Here is an 18,403-nt window from a genome sequence, read left to right as displayed (position 1 = left end):
AAGATGAAACTGTCAGCAAGGATGTTAATTATGATGATGGTCTGTGTCCTCTAGGAATTGGGCTGAGACTAACTAATCATTTCACATAAATTACAGCTGTCGGATTTTAATAACTTTCCTTTATACTGACCAAGGCTAGATTTGAACCAGTGGTCTAGAGGTGAAAAGCTCTGTATTCCATTACCAATCCCCTGAGCCATCCATATGTTCCTTTATCTAAAATCCTTGTAGTCCTCTTAAATAGAGTATGGGGTAAAAATCTGGTGTCACTGGCATTTGAGAATACTCTAACATCGTCCACCCCAGTTGTCGACTGTGCGTGTGAGGACCCAGAAGTTAAATATAGCAACAATTTCTTACACACCAGGGTTTTTCATGAGAAATCGTCAATGACCATCTTTGAAATCCAACCATATGGCAAAACCTAGCTTTATCTTAAAACCATTAACTAAGAACCTATTGCTACCATTAATTGGAAAATGAATCGTAGCTCTTGTAAGTGGCATGCTGAGAGCTGTTAACTTCACGCTGCTGCTAAGAAAACAAATTTGAATAAAATACTGTTAAGAGCAGCAAAATTGTACTAACACATCTGTCCATCATATCAAGATTTTTTTCACTTATCTCTGGAGGCTTTTGAAATTGTTATTTTTATTCATCATCTATTATTAATGTTTATTCAATACAGTCGAGATGCTTGGTGCTGTAAAAAGCACAGTAGAAGACAGTTTCTTTTTCATGGATGGAGTTCATAATCAAGGTTAGACAGAATTGTTTGGACACACAGACTGGGTTCATCTCAAAACAGAGTAAATAATATTGACCTTGCAATATGCATACTTGTTCAGGTTGCAAGATTGGGCACAAATTCCTTTATAATTTTTTTTTAAAGTGGGTTAAACACTTTCATGACCATCTAAATTTTCATCCTTTTTGAGATAAAATATTTCTCAGCAAATGGCTTAGCAAAATTCAGTGTTCAGAAAAATGTAAATTCTGTACTGTCATGTTTATACTGAGTTTGGTAAATTATTAAAAAGTTACCTTTTACATTTACTTTTTTTTTTTTTGCCTTGTACAAACTCTTGACCCCAGCACCTTCCTCTTTTCTTGGATTATTTCAAAACAGGCTTGATCTAATATTTTCCTCTTTCCCATAACATTTGTTGCTCTCTTTCTTATGTGTCTGAAGGAGTTTAAGTCTTGGTTTTGTCATTTTGCTGCCCATTTTATTGTATACCACTTGTTTCCTAGGGATATTCTTATTAACCTGTATAGGGGTTGAGTCCACATTGATATCCAGAGGTAAAGGAATCCATTTCTCAAAGCTCTTTTGGAGACTAGGTATGAATGTTCTTTTCTCTTGCTCTGCTCAGTTGTTCAAATCTGAAGTTTTAACATGTTATTTTCTTTAATTGTATATATGGTCTGTATAATTTGTGTGTAATTCTGATCTACAATGCCGCCTCTCTGGATCTGTTTATTATGACTCAAAACGTTTAATTCCAGCTGTTATCTATCAAATTTAGCAGAAAGAAGTTCCATTAACTCCCTGGATGAAATTGCTTTACTTGTACATGGCTGTTAGTGTTTTTAGGCTTAGAATTCATTTCTAGAGAATTGCCAAAAAGTAGCTCTAAATGTTTTCAGTGAAAATTAAGAAATAAGGCTAGTAAAGATGTCCTGAGTCTTTTTGTCAGTGAAGGTGGAAAAGATAGGTGAAAGGATATACTGGAATGTTGTTACTGATGAGACTTGAGTCTCGTTGTTGCTGACTGTTGGGAGTATAAGATTTGAGTAGGTAGTATTTTTCTTCACTTGTATTTCAATTCTTTCTGGTGATGTGATGGCAACTATTCTTTCTTATTTATGTATTGCTACATATCCTGGCTACCTGAGAGGCTGGTTTTCCTCCTGTATTTTTCCATGATAGATGAGATGTGTGTATTTGATCAACTTTGCAGTCTCCATGTTTGAAAGTCTGGGGGATAATAGATGCCTTTGCTGTGGAATTTCTCTTTTTACCATGTCTTTGAGGAATTGTGAGCCGTGTTTATGGGTGCATTATGTTGTTCTTGTGGAGTGGTACTTTCCTTTTTTAAATTTAATTTGGGGAGTTTAGCTTTAAGAATTTCATGTGTGCTGAAGACATTAAGGTGCATTTTTATAAACATATAAAATGAATATGCATGCCACTGCAGAATGTGCCAAAGAAATAGCAAACCCTTGGCCCAAAGAGGAGTTAATCTAAAGCCAGAAGCAGGTATGATAAAGTACAACAAACACAAAGTGAACACCAGATTGGTGTCTCATAGCTATCGTATTTCATGGGGTAGTTGGAGTTTCAGAAGATTTTTCAAAGGTTAAAAGGAATCCCATATGCTTATTGGGAGACTGCCCCAGCCTTATCGGGTGGTGTGGAAAAAAAGTACAGAATGTGGAGTGAGTGAAGGAGATGCTTGTAGTCAGATGAGAAGCCTGTGTGAAGTACAGGGAAACCAAGATTCGCCAAGCTTTCCATATCTACATCAGCCCTTGTTCAACAAGTTAAATTCTTCTAATTTCTTGTAAAGTTTGTATTTTGGAAGGTTTGGTTTCTGATCTGTAAATCTCAATGGATATTTGCTGTAGCCAGTGTTGGATTGTTGTCCTTGCTCTTTTTTTTTTTTTCCTTTTTCTTCTAGAATTTTGTGAATGACTCTCTCTCTCTTTCTTTTCCTTTTTTTTTGGGGGGGGGGGGAGAATGAATGAATGAACTAAAAATACACACAAGTGAGTCAGAAATACCAGAGACAGCTTGTAGAGGAATTTTTTTTTAATTAACATTTTATGGAAATGCCCAAAGATAAAAATACTTTGGGACATGGCCAATAACATGTGTCACAAAGCATGAGATGACAGGAGACTTTCTGGTGTTCCTCCCAGGATTTCCAGTAGAGAGAGTGTATGAAGTGATCAATAAACAACTAGGAATGCATTTGTTAGCATATCAGTACATGTGCAGTCACTGTGACACAGAAACAGGTTAATGCTTTGAATAGATTTACATGGCATTGTAGTATATAGGACGCTACTGTTGGGGTAAGAAGAGGGAAATAACTAGGACAAGAACATGGAAAGCAGTAACATTGATGATATAGAGTGTATGTGACTACTTTTGAAATGTTCTGTGAGATCTGCCTGTTTTCTAAAACTTTTTTGCCATACTGTAATCAAAGCGTATTAAACTAGCACACAAGCATAGCATCCCAAAATCTGGGAAAGATGAAGAGAAGTATTCTGTATGAAGTCCGCAATCTCTGTGCTAATTTACCTGTCCAGTATTTTATATAATTTGGTAATGGGTATTATAGGAAGCTCATGGATAAATATTTATGGAATGTAGAAAAGAATCGCCAACAGTACATCTGTGTACTTGATGTGGTGATTTTATATATTTAAGTATGTTATATTTAAATTCGAAGAGGAATGGAAAAGAATGCTCACACCCCCCAAAAATTGTAGTGGGAACTTAACTGTACCTAAGGATGCATAATAGTTTCCATTCTAACCACTGGTTTTCAGTTGCTCCTAACTTGTTGAAATTTTCCAGACTGGGTCTTTGCCCACAGATGAATCTTTTGGTAAGTTTCACAGAAAACATGTTTAAATATTTTTGACTAAGATGAGCGTATGTAAGGGGAAGGAGATGGGATGGATGGAGAATATGCATTTCCTGTTACAGAAACATTTTGGCAACTTGTCTTTTTTTTTTTTTTTTCTCCCCTCCCCTGGACAGCTGGGGTTTAAAAGTTTAAAAATTGGCATGGAAAATAGCCCTCATTGTGGAAAAACACACTTTCAAATGGCATTCTTCCTTTTTTGAGGAGGTGGTTTTATTTCTGAATTTCTTTCAGCGATCGGTCCTGTTAACTACTACTGATGATTACATTGGTAGCTGAAAGAAACTCTTATACTTTTTTTATCCTAAAATTAAGCAGTTTGCTGATCTTTCTTTTCTCTCTGTTTTATCACTTTTTGAGCATCATCAGTCCTCTTCTCTACCTATTTTCCTCTTCCATCCCACCTGCAAGGTGAAACTGATGTGTAGTCTATTTCTTGCAAGGTGAAACTGATGCATAGTCTGTTTCTCTCATAGCTCCTGGTGATCCAGAAGCCGGCTATGCTCAGACATGAAAAGCAATAAAGCGTAGTCATTTTACTAGAACAGAAAAAGCATTCCTACAACAGGCGCAAAGTGTGAAAATTTTCCCTCTGGTGTTACTGTTCTTACCAATAAGAAAAGGAGTACTTGTGGCACCTTAGAGACTAACAAATTTATTTGAGCATAAGCTTTCGTGAGCTACAGCTCACTTCATCGGATGCATGTACTCCTTTTCTTTTTGCGAATACAGATTAACACGGCTGCTACTCTGAAACCTGTTCTTACCAATGTTTTCTGAGCAGAAGCAGCAACACTGATATGATCTTCCCCTGTGGGGTTATCCTGCACAGTAATATGTGAAGTTGGGGGAGAAGAGGTGGAAATGCAGAATACCTGCAATGACGTGTCCAATTGAGTCACCTGATTGAACTGTGAAAAATAATATTTACAGGTTCAGGTACAGAAAGATACCACTGCATTTTTTCCTCTGTCATGTGATACATGGAACTTGTAGGTACTATCTAGGCAAGTACCGGTATTGCTCAGCACACATCTCTTTCTTTCAAGTGTTTTCATTAGCATTTAGTATTTATTGAAAAGACAAATATAAGAAACATAACTGATCAAAAATTGTTCATATACGAGATGCTCGTTTCTCATCCATGCATACAAAGCAAGTTTTATGTGAAACTTTATTTGGAACTCCCTGGCTTTATTTGGAAATTCTGGGAGTCTGAAATTCAAAATACAGAAGAGGATTCTAATTAAACATAGTTTTGTTTGTTTTTTTTTTTATTTAGGAATCCTCAGTTTATTTGCATTTGGATTTTTACAACAGAGTGTAAAATTTACCATCAATTTAACTGTTTCTAGTTCAAACTGTTTAGTATATATGCTGTTGTAAGAAATGTTTGTTTGCTGTATTTCAACTTTCTCTTGCTTCCATTCCCTCCTCCCTTCTTTTTTTTTGGAGAGGGGATGCAGTTAAAAAAGTATGCAGCATTTTTACAGCTTCCTAGTCATGGATTTCTCTTCTTCCAGTGGTTACTCAACATGTCAGAATTAATTTGAGCATTCACATGAATGCTAAACACAGGACCCATATTATTATGCAAAGAAGTGAATAAATTACCATGTTCATGCTGATTGTAATTGCATAGGCGGCAGCCATGCTTATGGTTCTGAGTGGCCTCAGTTGTTTAACACATACACAAGTTTCCTTATTTACTTCATTGTAACAATGGAAATGCTGTTCCCATGTTAAAGGAAAGCTCTGAGAATTCTCAACTGTAAGCTCTGGGTTTTCTGCATTCCAAGTGCATGTTGTTTTTTGTGGTGTCTTTGCTTATGTGAACTGACATTCAGGTGCGCCAGCAGATACTGTTGTGAGCCTATGATCCTTGACATTCCTTTGTTCACACGCTAAACCAGGGATCAGCAACCATTGGCATGCGGCCCATCAGGGTAATCTGCTGGCGGGCCATGAAACATTTTTGTTTACGTTGACTGTCCTCAGGCATGGCCCCTCGCAGCTCCCAGTGGCCTTGGTTTGCCGTTCCTGGCCAATGGGAGCTGCGGGAAGTGGCAGCCAGCACGTCCTTGCGGCCCGCGGCTTTCCGCAGCTCCCATTGGCCAGGAACGGTGAACTGTGGCCACTGGGAGCTGCGAGGGGCCATGCCTGCAGACAGTCAACGTAAACAAAATGTCTCGCAGCCCGCCAGCGGATTACCCTAATGGGCCATGTGCCGAAGGTTGCTGACCCCTGCCCTAAACAGTACTGTGATGTTATTTGTACTGCCTTGTAAGTCTTCATTTCAAAAATAACAATGCACTGGTCAATAATGTCATTGTGAAATGTATGTGGCAATGCTGTGTGTGGACTTATGGATACTCACTGATATTATGCTTTAAAGTCTGTGGCTAAAACATGTTTGTTTAAACCAGGCATGTCGGGGGAGTTGATAAACAATTTTTCTCTAGACAAAGGAAAGAGGCCAACACCTCAGACCAGATATGGCCAAATTCAATGTTCTATTCATTTGAATAGAAGATTGAAGAAAGAACACTTACACTGTAAAATTGCAGCAGGAAACATCATGTGGGAGCACACCAGGGAACCCCTTAATGAAGATGAAGTCGGCATTGTGGAGGAGACAGGAGACTAAACTCCAGGGGATCAGTTTGACCTCGGAAACAAAGACAAACTTTGAAATATAAAGAGATCCAGATCTGAGAGCCGCAGTGTAGCCCCAGTAACGTTACACTGGTGCAGTCAAACAGAATTTACACACAGCTTACTATTTTAAATGAGGTTTTAACTTCAAGCACTGGTAAAATTAAGTGATTCTCAAGTGAAGACGTTGGTTACAGTTTTATTACTTTCTATCTTTTTTTTTTTTTTAATTTTTATTTTGGGTGAGGAAAGGGGAAAAAAGGAAGTGTAAAAATGAGTAGACATGCTCAAGGAAATGAGGGCAAAGACAGTCCTCAATGAGGTAGCCACACAACTCAAACTGGCTGAGATAGAGTTACAGAAGTTGAATGTGGCAGAGTGGACTAAAAGGATGGAAATGGCTAATATAGAGAAGGATAGGCTTGCCAGATGTCTGGTTTTTGACTGGAATGCCCTGTCAAAAAGGGACCCTGGAGGCTCTAGTCAGCACAGCTGACCGGGCCGCTAAAAGTCTAGTCGGTGGCGCAGCGGGGCTAAGGCAGGCTCCCTGCCTACCCTGGGTCCTGGAAGTGGTGGCGTGTCCCTCCTCCGGCTCCTAGGTTCGGGGCAGCCAGGAAGTTCTGTGTACTGCCCCCATTCTGAGCGCCAGCTCCCATTTACCGGGAACCGTGGCCAATGGGAGCTGCGGGAGTGGCACCTGCAGATGAGGCAGCGTGTGGAGACGCCTGGCCATGCCTCCGCCTAGGAGCCGCAGGGACATGCCGCTGCTTCTGGGAGGTGCCTGAGGTAAGCATGGCCTGGAGCCTGCACCCCCTCCTGCACCCCAAACTGCTGCCCCAGCTCTGAGCCCCCTACCACACCCAAACTCCCTCCCTGTCCCTCCTGCCCTGCACCCCAAACCCCTGCCCCAGCCCTCTCCTGCACCCAGACTCCCTCCCAGAGTTCACACCCCTTGTTGCATCCCAACCCCTTGCCCCAGCCCTGAGCCCCCTCCCACACTCAAACCCCTCAGGCACAGCCCCGAGCCCCCTCATGTACCCTAAAGCCCTCATCCTTGGCGCCACCCCCTCCTGCACCCCAACCCTTGCCCGAAGCTCCCTCCCACACTCAGAACTCCTCACTTCTGGCATGCCACGGACCCTGCATCCCTAGATGGAGCCCTCATCCCCTGCCCCAGCCTGGAGCACCTTCCCACATTCTGAACCCCTTGGCCCCTGCCCAGAGCCCCCTCCTGCACCCCAAGCCCCTCATCCCTGGCCCCAGCTGGAGCCCTCACCCTGTCCAGCACCCCAACCCTCTGGTCCAGCCCAGTGAAAATGAACAAGTGAGCAAGGGTGGGGGAGAGCTAGGAAGGGAGGGGGGATGGAGTGAGCAGGGGCAGGGCCTCGGGGAAGGGTCAGGGCAAGGGTGTTCAGTTTTCTGCAATTGGAAAGTTGACAACCCTAGAAAAGGACTTTGACTGCCCAAATGGGAAGCAGATGCACCAGCCAGGGAAGCTGACCTGAGAGCCAAGGAAAGGGAGGCAGAAAAGCATCAGCAAGAAAAAGCACACTGGCAGGTCCTGGATGCTAAAAGGAAGAAAGAGGAGAAGGAAACAGCTGCACAACAACAAGCCATGGAGCTGCAAGAGAAGGAGAAGTTGTATAACTTGGACGCGAGGGACAAGTATGGATGGATGCCACAAGTGCTCTCTCTCCCTAAGGAGCACCCAGTTGGGACAGGTTGTGCCCTGCATACGAAGAAGCAGAAGAATATTGAAGAATACCACTTTTGTAATGTTACATGAGATGCATAAAGTTCTAGAGGACAAAAAAGTCCCAACTTTGATTACTAAGCTGTCAGGTAAAGCATTAAATATAGTTAATGAAATACCAATTGAACAGGCATTGAAAAAGGTGAGTTTAAAGAGGCTGTATTCATGGGCAGCAGGTATTGTTGGTAGGGAGAGGCCATGCCTCCCCAAACAGCCTAACATGGCCCCGTCCATACTCCACCAGGCCCCCTGCTGCTCCCTCCTTTCTGTGGCCTAGAGGCTGGGGTGGGCAGTCTGGGGGCCATGGTGTGCAAGACCATACTATGCCACCCGTCCTTCCAGCACTGGGACCATGCTGGGGCCAGGGGTCCTCCAGCTGCGCTACCAGCCCGCCCAGCGCTGGGAATGGGGGGGGCACAGTGGCTGTGGCAGGGTGGTGTGCTCCGGGCTCCGGCAGGGGAGCAGAAGGGGCAGGGCCTCAGGCAGAGAGCTGAGGGGTAGGGGGCTAGCCTCCCCCAAGGGCGTGTTCACCATGGCTGCATTGCAAAGGTTTCAAATTACTCCTGAAGTATATAGAGTAAAATTTAAATGTCTCAGGATGAATGATAAGATGAGTCATAGAGAATGTGTATAAATTTTGAGATTTGATGAGAAAAGGTGCCAAAGGGAAGGAGGCAGAGAATTATGACCAGTTGTTTGATCTCTTAATTGAGAAATGGTTCCTCAGTATGAGTTCAGAGGAGATCAGACAAGCTATCTGGGATAAGCCCATGGACTCAGTCCAGAAACCTGCTGATCTAGCTGATATATGCAAGCTAAAGGATCCAGTGACTGCAAGCCATGCAAGGAGAGGAGGTTGTGTAAAAGCCTGGTGTAAAGCAGGTGCACTTCATTTTAACCCTGGGAAGGAGGAGTATGGTTAAGAGTCTGGCAGGCGCGGGGCCGCGGCTTCTCTCCGCGCTGCCCAGAACTGCCCCCCGCTCCCCCAAAGGCTTCTTGGACTGTCGCCACCCGAACTGCCAAAGCGCAAAAAAAACCCCAACGCTTGCCCAAACTGCCGAAGCGGGGTGGTGGGGGGGAACAACCTGCTTGGACTCTGCTGCCCCAAGAATGGACGGAATGCCACCCCTTAGCATGTGATGCCCCAGGCATGTGCTTGCTCTGTTGTTGCCTGGAGCCGGCCCTGTATGTGACTATTCTTCCACTGCACTGATACTTCTGTTTTCTTGTGCTTTGCGATTTTTTTTTTTTTAACATTTTGCTCCTTAATGCGTGGTTCAAATAAAAGACAATGTACGTATTATTTCAGTGCGGAGTGGGAAGAATCCTATTGTTTTATTGAAAATAAAGGGAAATGTGTTTGCTTATTGTGCAGTGGTACTGTTACAGTGCTGAAAAAACATAATGTCGAATTCCATTTCCAAACTAATCACGGCTCTTTTGACATTAGCCATTCACTTAAATCTGAGTTGAGAGAGGTTTGATTTGAATTGATTAATTTTCTTCTATCTGCCCAGCAATCTGTTTTCACTAGACAAGTGGTAAAGTCTAAAAGTGCTACTATTGCTTCCTTTAAAATTGATTGTCTGCTCGCAAAGAAGAAAAAACACTTTCAAGATGGTGAATTGTTGAAGGAAGCATTTTTGACTGGTGCTGATTTCCTGTTTCAAGGATTTCCTAACAAGCGTGAGATTTTTGTCGGCAATTCAAGATTTGCAGTTATGAGGAGGATACATGCAATTTCAAGCGACAGGTAAACTCAGCTAAAAGATGACTTGGAAATATGTGACTGGTTTTCACTGCAGTTCGATAAGTTGACAGATATATCGGATACAGTGCAGTTGGCAGTTATGGTGAGGATGGTATTTAGTGACTTCACCGTATAGATGTCCTCACCCTTTGTTCGCCCTTTCATAGGCAGTACTTTTAGTAATTCTTCTTTTACGGTGAAGTCACTAAATACCATCCTCACCATAACTGCCACCAAGTCCACAAATCAGAACTTCGAGCAACTAGAAGACTCCAGCTGGTTAATGGACTTGGCTTTTCTTGCCGACATCACTGACAAATCGAACATTTAAAATCTTGAGCTCCAGGGAAAAGACGTTCTGTAAAATCATTCAAAGCAAAACTGATCTTGTGGATGTCACATGTGAAGACGAAGTCTCTCGTACATTTCCCAAGTATGAAGAAAATGGTATGTGACAGTGATTTTAACCCATCACCATTTGTTATCCACATTCAAACACTTCTGGAACAATTTGAAAAGAGATTTCAACAGTTCACCATCACTGAACCTGTAGTTGCCTTTCTTGTGAATCCTTTTACTTGCCAAATAGAGGTAACAGAAATGGCTACATCAATTGCGAGTCTCATTCAAGTAAGAACAGAAGATGTGGAACTGGAGATTTTGGACCTTCAAAATGATATTGTTCTAAAATTCTGTGCAACAGATGAAAACTTTTGGAATCTGGTTGACTGAAAAAAATTTCCTAAAGTTACTTTAAAAAATGTAGCATACAAAATAAAATCTTATTTCGGTTCCACTTATTTACGTGAAGTTCTGTTTTCAACAATGAACATCATAAAATCAAAATACAGATCTCGGCTTACAGATGCCCATCTTGACGATTGCTTACGAACTGGAATATCATCCTACTCTCCCAACTACGAAAAATTGGCTGAAGAAATGCATTGCCAAAAATCACACAGACTTTATTAGAAAAACCACATGAATTAATGATACTTATTTTCCATTAAGTGCTGATGAGCGCGTATGATTAACGTGTGTGTGTGTGTGTGTGTTTGTTTGTTGAAATCCAGATACAAGTAACAATACAAAGAATATTTTTTGATTAACCATAACTGGCTATCTGTGTTAAAGTAAGAATAATAAATATATTTGAACCAGCAGTTCAACAATGTTTTATATATAGTATTGAAATATTACTAGCCTCACTTTCTGCTACAGCTAGTTTACATTTTTCCAAAAAACTGTCCAATCAAAAATAATTTTACTTTTTTAAAATAAGATGAAAACCGTTTGATATTTATTTTGTAAAAACTCCTTAATTTTTCTTACAGGCAGATAAAGAGCAAATTCACATAGTAAGGTGAAAGAGTAATTGCTGAATAATTTAATTAATACCTTTTACATGTAAAATTACCTTTTTTAGCTTATGGATTCATATATTATGTAATATTAAATATTTTTTTCATATTATTTAATGTACAAATACAAAATAAGCCTTCAAAAATTGTTGGCACCCACCACACTCTTCTGAAAACATGAATGTGCTATTGGCCACAAAAAGGTTGGGGACCACTGGACTAGATGATAGAGCAGAGATACTGCCATGGGGAAGGACAAAAGCTGTGGGAATCCTTACAAGCAACTAGTTGTGCCTGCCCACCACCATGGGGAGTTAATGTTGCTAGCCCATGACTGACCTTTTGCTCATTGCTTGGGATCAGAGCATAGGCATAGTTTGATTGCTATATTTGGGAGGGCAGCATATGCCTGCATGCTGAAGCCCCTGGCTCTCTCCCCCCCCATGCCTGGAATTGTAGCTGGGGTGGGGGGAATGGGCTGGTTTAATAGGGAAGCCCCTGCTGCTACTGCTGTTTGCTGTAGTGACCTGAGCTGTGGCAAATCTGGCACAGGCTGCTGCAGAGATGCTGCTGTTTTGGTGCCTCTTGGTGCTGCTCCGCCCGCCTTTCTGCTGTGGCTGCTGCCAATGGGACACTGGATTCTGGGCTCCCTCTTCGTCCCTGGCCCACACATTCCTCTGCCCAACCCCTCCATCCCCTTCTCTTCCCCCGTCCTATCCCACCCCCCTTTCCAACTGCCTCTTCTTTCCCCCTCCCCATTTCTCCCACCTGACCCCCTTGCCCTGCTCACCTGTACGGGAAACGGGATGGTAGCCATGCAGGGTGCCCAGCACATGTAGAAGGTGGCGAAGATGGGCACTAGAACCCAGGAGGCAGCGTCCAGTTGCAGAGGCATCAACCCGCAGTGGCCACCCTCACCCAGCAGAAATAGCTCCGTTCTGCTCCCCACTCAGCTGCCAGGGAGAGGGGCCGAGTGAGCCAGAAATGGGGGGAGGGGGGAAAGAGGTGCAGTGTGGGTAAGACAGTCCCCCCTTCCCAGCAGGCGTAGTAGAGCAAGCCCTGCAAGAGCAGATTGGCACTCCAAGAAATTGGGGGACAGGGGGAGGGGGCAGTGGCATGTAACTCTGTGTGCTCCCCCATCCCTTCCAACTACACCCATGGGGCACCAGATCTTGGTGGTGGTGGATTTTGCCATTAGATATCCAGAGGCAGTAGCTCTAAAATAGAAGCTGACTATGTGGCAAAAGCTCTTTTCGCTATTTTCAATAGACTGCGTTTCCCTAAAGCAGAGGTCCCCAAACTGTGGCGCACGCCCCGTAGGGGCATGCAGAGGAACGTTTGTGGGGACACAGTGGGCTTGGGCCAGCCTTCATGGGGAGCAGGGAGGGAGCACCATCCAGCCTCTCCCCCAGCTCTGCTCCTGCCCCAGCCCCCACTATGGCCCAGCTGCGGCTTTGCTCCCACGCTCAGCTCCTGGCCCAGTCCCCAGCCTTGGCCTTCTTACTTCTGTCTGTCTTCCCTTCCCTTCCCTCCCCCACAGCCACAGCCTTACTCAGCCCTGGCTGGGAGGGGTGGGGTGTGACCCTGAAAAGTTTGGGGACCGCTGCCCTAAAGAGATCGTGGGCCAAATTTGCTGTCACAGCTATTCAGTGAATTATGGGAGTTGTGTGGAGTGAAACAGCTAAAGACAAATGTTCCCAGAGAGAAATGGTTTTGCGGAGAGCTTCAGTGGGACACTGAGATCCATGCTGGGGATGTAGGCCAAAATTTGGGCCCCGGCCTGGGATGAAATGTTACCTTATGTGTTGTTTGCTTATAGGTAAGTGCCCCAAGAGTCTACAGGGATTGACCCATTTGATCTTCTCAATGAAAGGAAAGTGAGAGGACCCCTAGAGCTCAGAGACTTATGGAAAGGGGACACTGAGGCAGAGGGGGAGCCAGTGACTGAATATGTACAAAGGTTCTGAAAAGAGTTGAGACACATGGTGGATAGATGTAGTTCAAACTAACCTCACTCAAAGCTGAACCAAACAAAAGGTATGGCTTGATAAATGTGCTTTTTTTTGAAGTAGGGGAGTTGGTGTTGGTGCTTATCCCTGTGGAAAATAACAAAATGCAAAACTCATGGGAGGGACCTGTTGAAGTGTTAGAAGAGGTGAATGACTGTACATATGTTAAAAGGCCTCCCACTAAAGTAGTTGGTACACATATGAATAGGCTTAAAGCTTATCACAGTCGGGAACCAATGGTAAACATGATTTGTAGTGTTGAAGGAGAAACTGAGGCATCATACCTCATTGATTTGACGGCTGAATGCCAAAGTCATTGGCTACTTTTAAATATTGAGGTATGCCGTCGGTTAAAACTAGCTGAAAAGTCAGAGGTAATGTCTGCGCTGCAAGCATACAAGCAAGTGTTCTCCAGCAAGGACTCGTGATGATTCATTAAATCATCATGTGCCCAGTCAGACCTACCATACCACTGGCAAGTTACAAAAGCAAATTCAAACATGGGGGGGTGATTAAAGAGTCTGGCAGTCCCTGGACATCACCAGTTGTCTTGGACCCTAAGAAAGATAACTAACGTTTCGTGTTTATTATAGAAAACTCAGTGCTGTCATTGTTCTTGATGCATATCCTGTGCTCAGAATTTATGATATGCTTGATGTTTTGAGCAAAGCTAGATGTGTTAGCATGTTTGACCTTGTGAAAGGTTATTGGCAGATCCCTTTTGATGAAGATGCACAGAAAAAAATCTGCTTTTATTATTGATAGGGGATTGTATGAGTTCAAAATATTACCTTTCAGATTCATTAGTGCAGGACCTACTTTTCAGAGGCTGGTCAGCTGAGGGTTAAACAGATTTCAGGACTTCATGAGGGCCTGCCTATTTTTATGACATTGCAGCAGCTCTTGGTCAAATCATATGAAACATCCTGGAATTGCACCGTTAAAACTCAGAGATGTAGGTCTGACTATAAAGACATCTAAATGTAAAATTGGAGCAGTCAAAGTTCCATTGGGTATGGGGTAGTCAGATCTCTCCTGATCCCTTGAAAGGAGAAGCTATTGGCCTGTGCCTCTAACCAAAAAGCAGGTTGAGTCTTTCATAGGCTTAGTTAATTACGACCGCAGACTTGTGTGTAGATTTGAAGCTATTGTATCTGCAATCACAGATTTGTTTAAAAAGACGAAGCCAAACAAAGTTGTGTGGACAATGATCTGTCGAGGGTTTTGATTCTTTGGAGGACAGATTGCTGTGGGACGTAACAAGAGCCAATTCAAGGTTGTTAGTAGCATTCCTGAAGTAGCTGCAGATGGTGGAACACTGCTTCTGGGCCTGAGAAACTAGCACTTACTGGTGGGATTGCATCATAATGCAGGCTTGGGATAACAAGGAGTGGCTGCACAGCTCTCTGATCATAGAATCATAGAATATCAGGGTTGGAAGGGACCCCAGAAGGTCATCTAGTCCAACCCCCTGCTCGAAGCAGGACCAATTCCCAGTTAAATCATCCCAGCCAGGGCTTTGTCAAGCCTGACCTTAAAAACCTCTAAGGAAGGAGATTCTACCACCTGCCTAGGTAACGCATTCCAGTGTTTCACCACCCTCTTAGTGAAAAAGTTTTTCCTAATATCCAATCTAAACCTCCCCCATTGCAACTTGAGACCATTACTCCTCGTTCTGTCATCTGCTACCATTGAGAACAGTCTAGAGCCATCCTCTTTGGAACCCCCTTTCAGGTAGTTGAAAGCAGCTATCAAATCCCCCCTCATTCTTCTCTTCCGCAGACTAAACAATCCCAGCTCCCTCAGCCTCTCCTCATAAGTCATGTGCTCTAGACCCCTAATCATTTTTGTTGCCCTTCGCTGGACTCTCTCCAATTTATCCACATCCTTCTTGTAGTGTGGGGCCCAAAACTGGACACAGTACTCCAGATGAGGCCTCACCAGTGTCGAATAGAGGGGAACGATCACGTCCCTCAATCTGCTCACTATGCCCCTACTTATACATCCCAAAATGCCATTGGCCTTCTTGGCAACAAGGGCACACTGTTGACTCATATCCAGCTTCTCGTCCACTGTCACCCCTAGGTCCTTTTCCGCAGAACTGCTGCCTAGCCATTCGGTCCCTAGTCTGTAGCGGTGCATTGGATTCTTCCATCCTAAGTGCAGGACCCTGCACTTATCCTTATTGAACCTCATCAGATTTCTTTTGGCCCAATCCTCCAATTTGTCTAGGTCCTTCTGTATCCTATCCTTCCCCTCCAGCGTATCTACCACTCCTCCCAGTTTAGTATCATCCGCAAATTTGCTGAGAGTGCAATCCACACCATCCTCCAGATCATTTATGAATTTATGATGTGCATGGCCACATTCCTGTATTTCAGAGTAGCAGCCGTGTTAGTCTGTATCTGCAAAAAGAACAGGAGTACTTGTGGCACGTTAAAGACTAACAAATTTATTTGAGCATAAGCTTTCGAAAGCTTATGCTCAAATAGATATGTTAGTCTCTAAGGTGCCACAAGTACTTCTGTTCTTATTCCTGTATTTGTGTGCTGAGCTTGGCCCAGACTGAAAGGTTCCTTGCTGCTATAGATTGGACATGGAATAGCGTTTGAAAATGATATATGCAGAATTAACAATGACTGTTTCTCTTTCTAGAATGAAAAGAAATTGTTGCAGTACTGAAAATTAAATTGGTGAAATAATGCAGTGGTTGAACAAGAAAGTTGTAAAATATAACTGACAAAAAATGCACCATGAGCTAAAATAATTTGGAACTGGTCCATGTAGAGCAGCTCTCATGTACGAGATGAATCAAGTAATGGCAAGATCTCCAGATCGGAGACTCCAAGAACTCTGCTGCAGTATCTAATTAAATTTGTATTGCATATTCATTTGTATTGAGCCTCTGCTCAGAGAACAGGGGAAATCCTGCTGTTTGTTCTAGGACAGGGGTTCTCAAATTGAGGGCCGTGACCCCTCAGGGGTTGTGAGGTTATTCCATGGGGGGCGCCCGAACGGTCAGCCTCCACTCCCAAACCCGGCTTTGCCTCCAGCATTTATAATAGTGTTAAATATAAAACAAGTGTTTTTAATTTAAAAGGGGGCTTTGTGAAAAGGGTCACCAATACAAAACTTCGAGAACTGATGCTCTAGGAGGACTGGGAGTCTCAGCACAGTCCTCTTCTCCCCTGCTGCTGCCTCTCAGGTAGCAGCCAGTTCCAATGCCTCCTCCCCTCCCCCAGCTCTATCTCTGGGAGAGGTTGGTGTTGGTTTTCCTGCATCAAGTGGCTCTAGATAGTGCGTGTGGGTCATCTGGGTGAAGTACCTGTGAGGCACTGTACCTCAGAACATCAATGGCAGTGTCATACGCTCTTGTATTGTCTGATCAGCATATTGAACTAACACCCAGTTTGTGCATGTGGAAAGGTTGTCTGCTTTAATGTTACTGAAGTTGTTGCTAAGGTTTTGTGTTAGAGTGCGTGTTAGATGATGCTGGGGTACATACTGCTTTTCGGTAACTGTTGGAGATGGAGGTGAATGCCTTATGAAGTGTTAATGTGTCATCTGTGCTGTTGTAGGCAATATGAACATGGCAAGGAATGCAGAAGACCTTTCCCTTCACTTTATTTTGCCATGTTTCCAAAATTTTGCGTTGGTTGAGTGCAACCTGATACAATCTTCACTGTTGGTAAATGAAGTTTATTTTTGTGTTAACAGAATGTGAAATTTCTAGTAGATCTTGGTCTCTGATGCATGGGAAAAGGAATATGTAGTAAAGGGGAACTTGAAAGGCTAAGCTCAGACATGCAGATGTCTGTTTCTCTTTTGCAACAGTTGATAACTCTGCCTAAAAAGTGCAGGGAGTTGCATTACCTGTATGGGAGTTTGTGTGTGTTGTCTCCAAATCTAGTAAGAGCACTGCAAACCTGTGGTGGACTAAACTTATGTTGTGGTGGTAAAAAGCCTTTCTGTCGTTGGCCATGAGTCTTATTGTTTTAAATTCTGAAAGCAGTTTGATCATATTAGTGACTAATAATTAAATGTCAATGTTTGAGTCACATGACCACACGAAGCATTCCAAATTCATAATTTTTTTAAATTAGCATTTATATTATTTTGAGTTGTGACTAAATCCTTTCCTGAGTTGAGACTGTCTGCAGGAAGTTTTAACTGAAAACAGATTTGTTTCTGTTGTCAGTATTTCTGAATTACAATCTTTTAAACTGTAACTTTTATACGAAGACACTTTGTTTTGTAACAGAGGAGATGTTGGTTGTGAAATCCTAATGAGTTAGTGTGGGTACCTCCTCCCCCACTTTTTCCTACGAACTTCTGCTTGATGAAATAGATTTATCACTGGATTAAAAACTGTGATAAACACAAATCTGTATATGGTAATTTGAAGTTTGTTTTAAAATCTCCACAGTCCCCTGTCAGAAGGTAGCCCTGCCTAGAGCGCCCTCTTGCAGCAGGCCATGGCGTGACAGACATGCCTGCCTCAGTTTCCCCCTTCAGATTCCCCCAGTAAATCCACTTCAGGCTCTCTTGCTTAAATAATACACCTCCTTGGGTCGAGTTAATTACCAAAACATAGTTAATTGAATCCTCAACAAATGTCCAAATATAGTCCATTTCCCACCTCTATTGTATATAATCCTCAAAACCCTGCTCTTCCCAGCAGACAACCACACCGGCCTCTCTCACTGAAGTCCTTCTATACCATACTCTGGTGGTGTCCACCACACCCATGCTCCTCATCAGTCCTCTTCTGTACCACTGCCAGGACAGCCCTTCCAGCCAGAATGCAACCCTGCTCTTCCCACCATGAACCCCACAGCCTCTTTGTTGGGGGAGCATCCCTCACACCCCTGGCTCTCTCACTGGTCCCCTGGGTTCAACTCTTTGATTGTGGAGATTTTGGTGGGTAAGCCCCTCTGCTGCTCCCAGGCGTTCAGTCCTCTCTGGCCCTTGGCTTCAGCTCTCTGGCTTAGAGCTAGCAATCACCTCCCGCTGCTGCTGCCCCTCCTGCCTTCAGTTATGGTGTTCTCTGTGCACTGTGTGTGCAAAGTCACGCTGGCGGGGGTGGTGCAGCGTTCTCTGCAAAATGGCATTTTATGCATGGTGTGCTCTGTGTGAGCCCTGATCCCTCTTTCTTTACAGATAAAGTACAGTTCCCCCTGGAGCAGGCTCCTGCAGCAGGCTGTAGCATGACA

The 18,403-nt window shown here is 43.4% G+C and overlaps 1 protein-coding gene across 2 annotated transcripts in view; it reads left to right on the top strand.

The window, feature by feature from the left end:
- USP54 (ubiquitin specific peptidase 54) overlaps nucleotides 1-18,403 on the top strand; it is a 250,748-nt gene that overhangs the window by 16,110 nt on the left and 216,235 nt on the right. Inside the window, exon 1 of one of the 2 annotated variants that reach the window (XM_074958442.1) lies at nucleotides 1,330-1,344. The exons of the other annotated variant lie outside the window; for it this stretch is intronic. The gene's annotated coding sequence lies outside the window, so the exon portion shown is untranslated. Of the gene's footprint in view, nucleotides 1-1,329; nucleotides 1,345-18,403 lie in introns of those variants that run through there. 2 annotated transcript variants of the gene reach the window in all.

Source organism: Natator depressus, chromosome 7 (assembly GCF_965152275.1).
Source record: "Natator depressus isolate rNatDep1 chromosome 7, rNatDep2.hap1, whole genome shotgun sequence".
NCBI lineage: Eukaryota > Metazoa > Chordata > Testudines > Cheloniidae > Natator > Natator depressus.
Note: the sequence above shows the minus strand (reverse complement) of the source record. Positions and strands in the feature narration are given on the sequence as shown.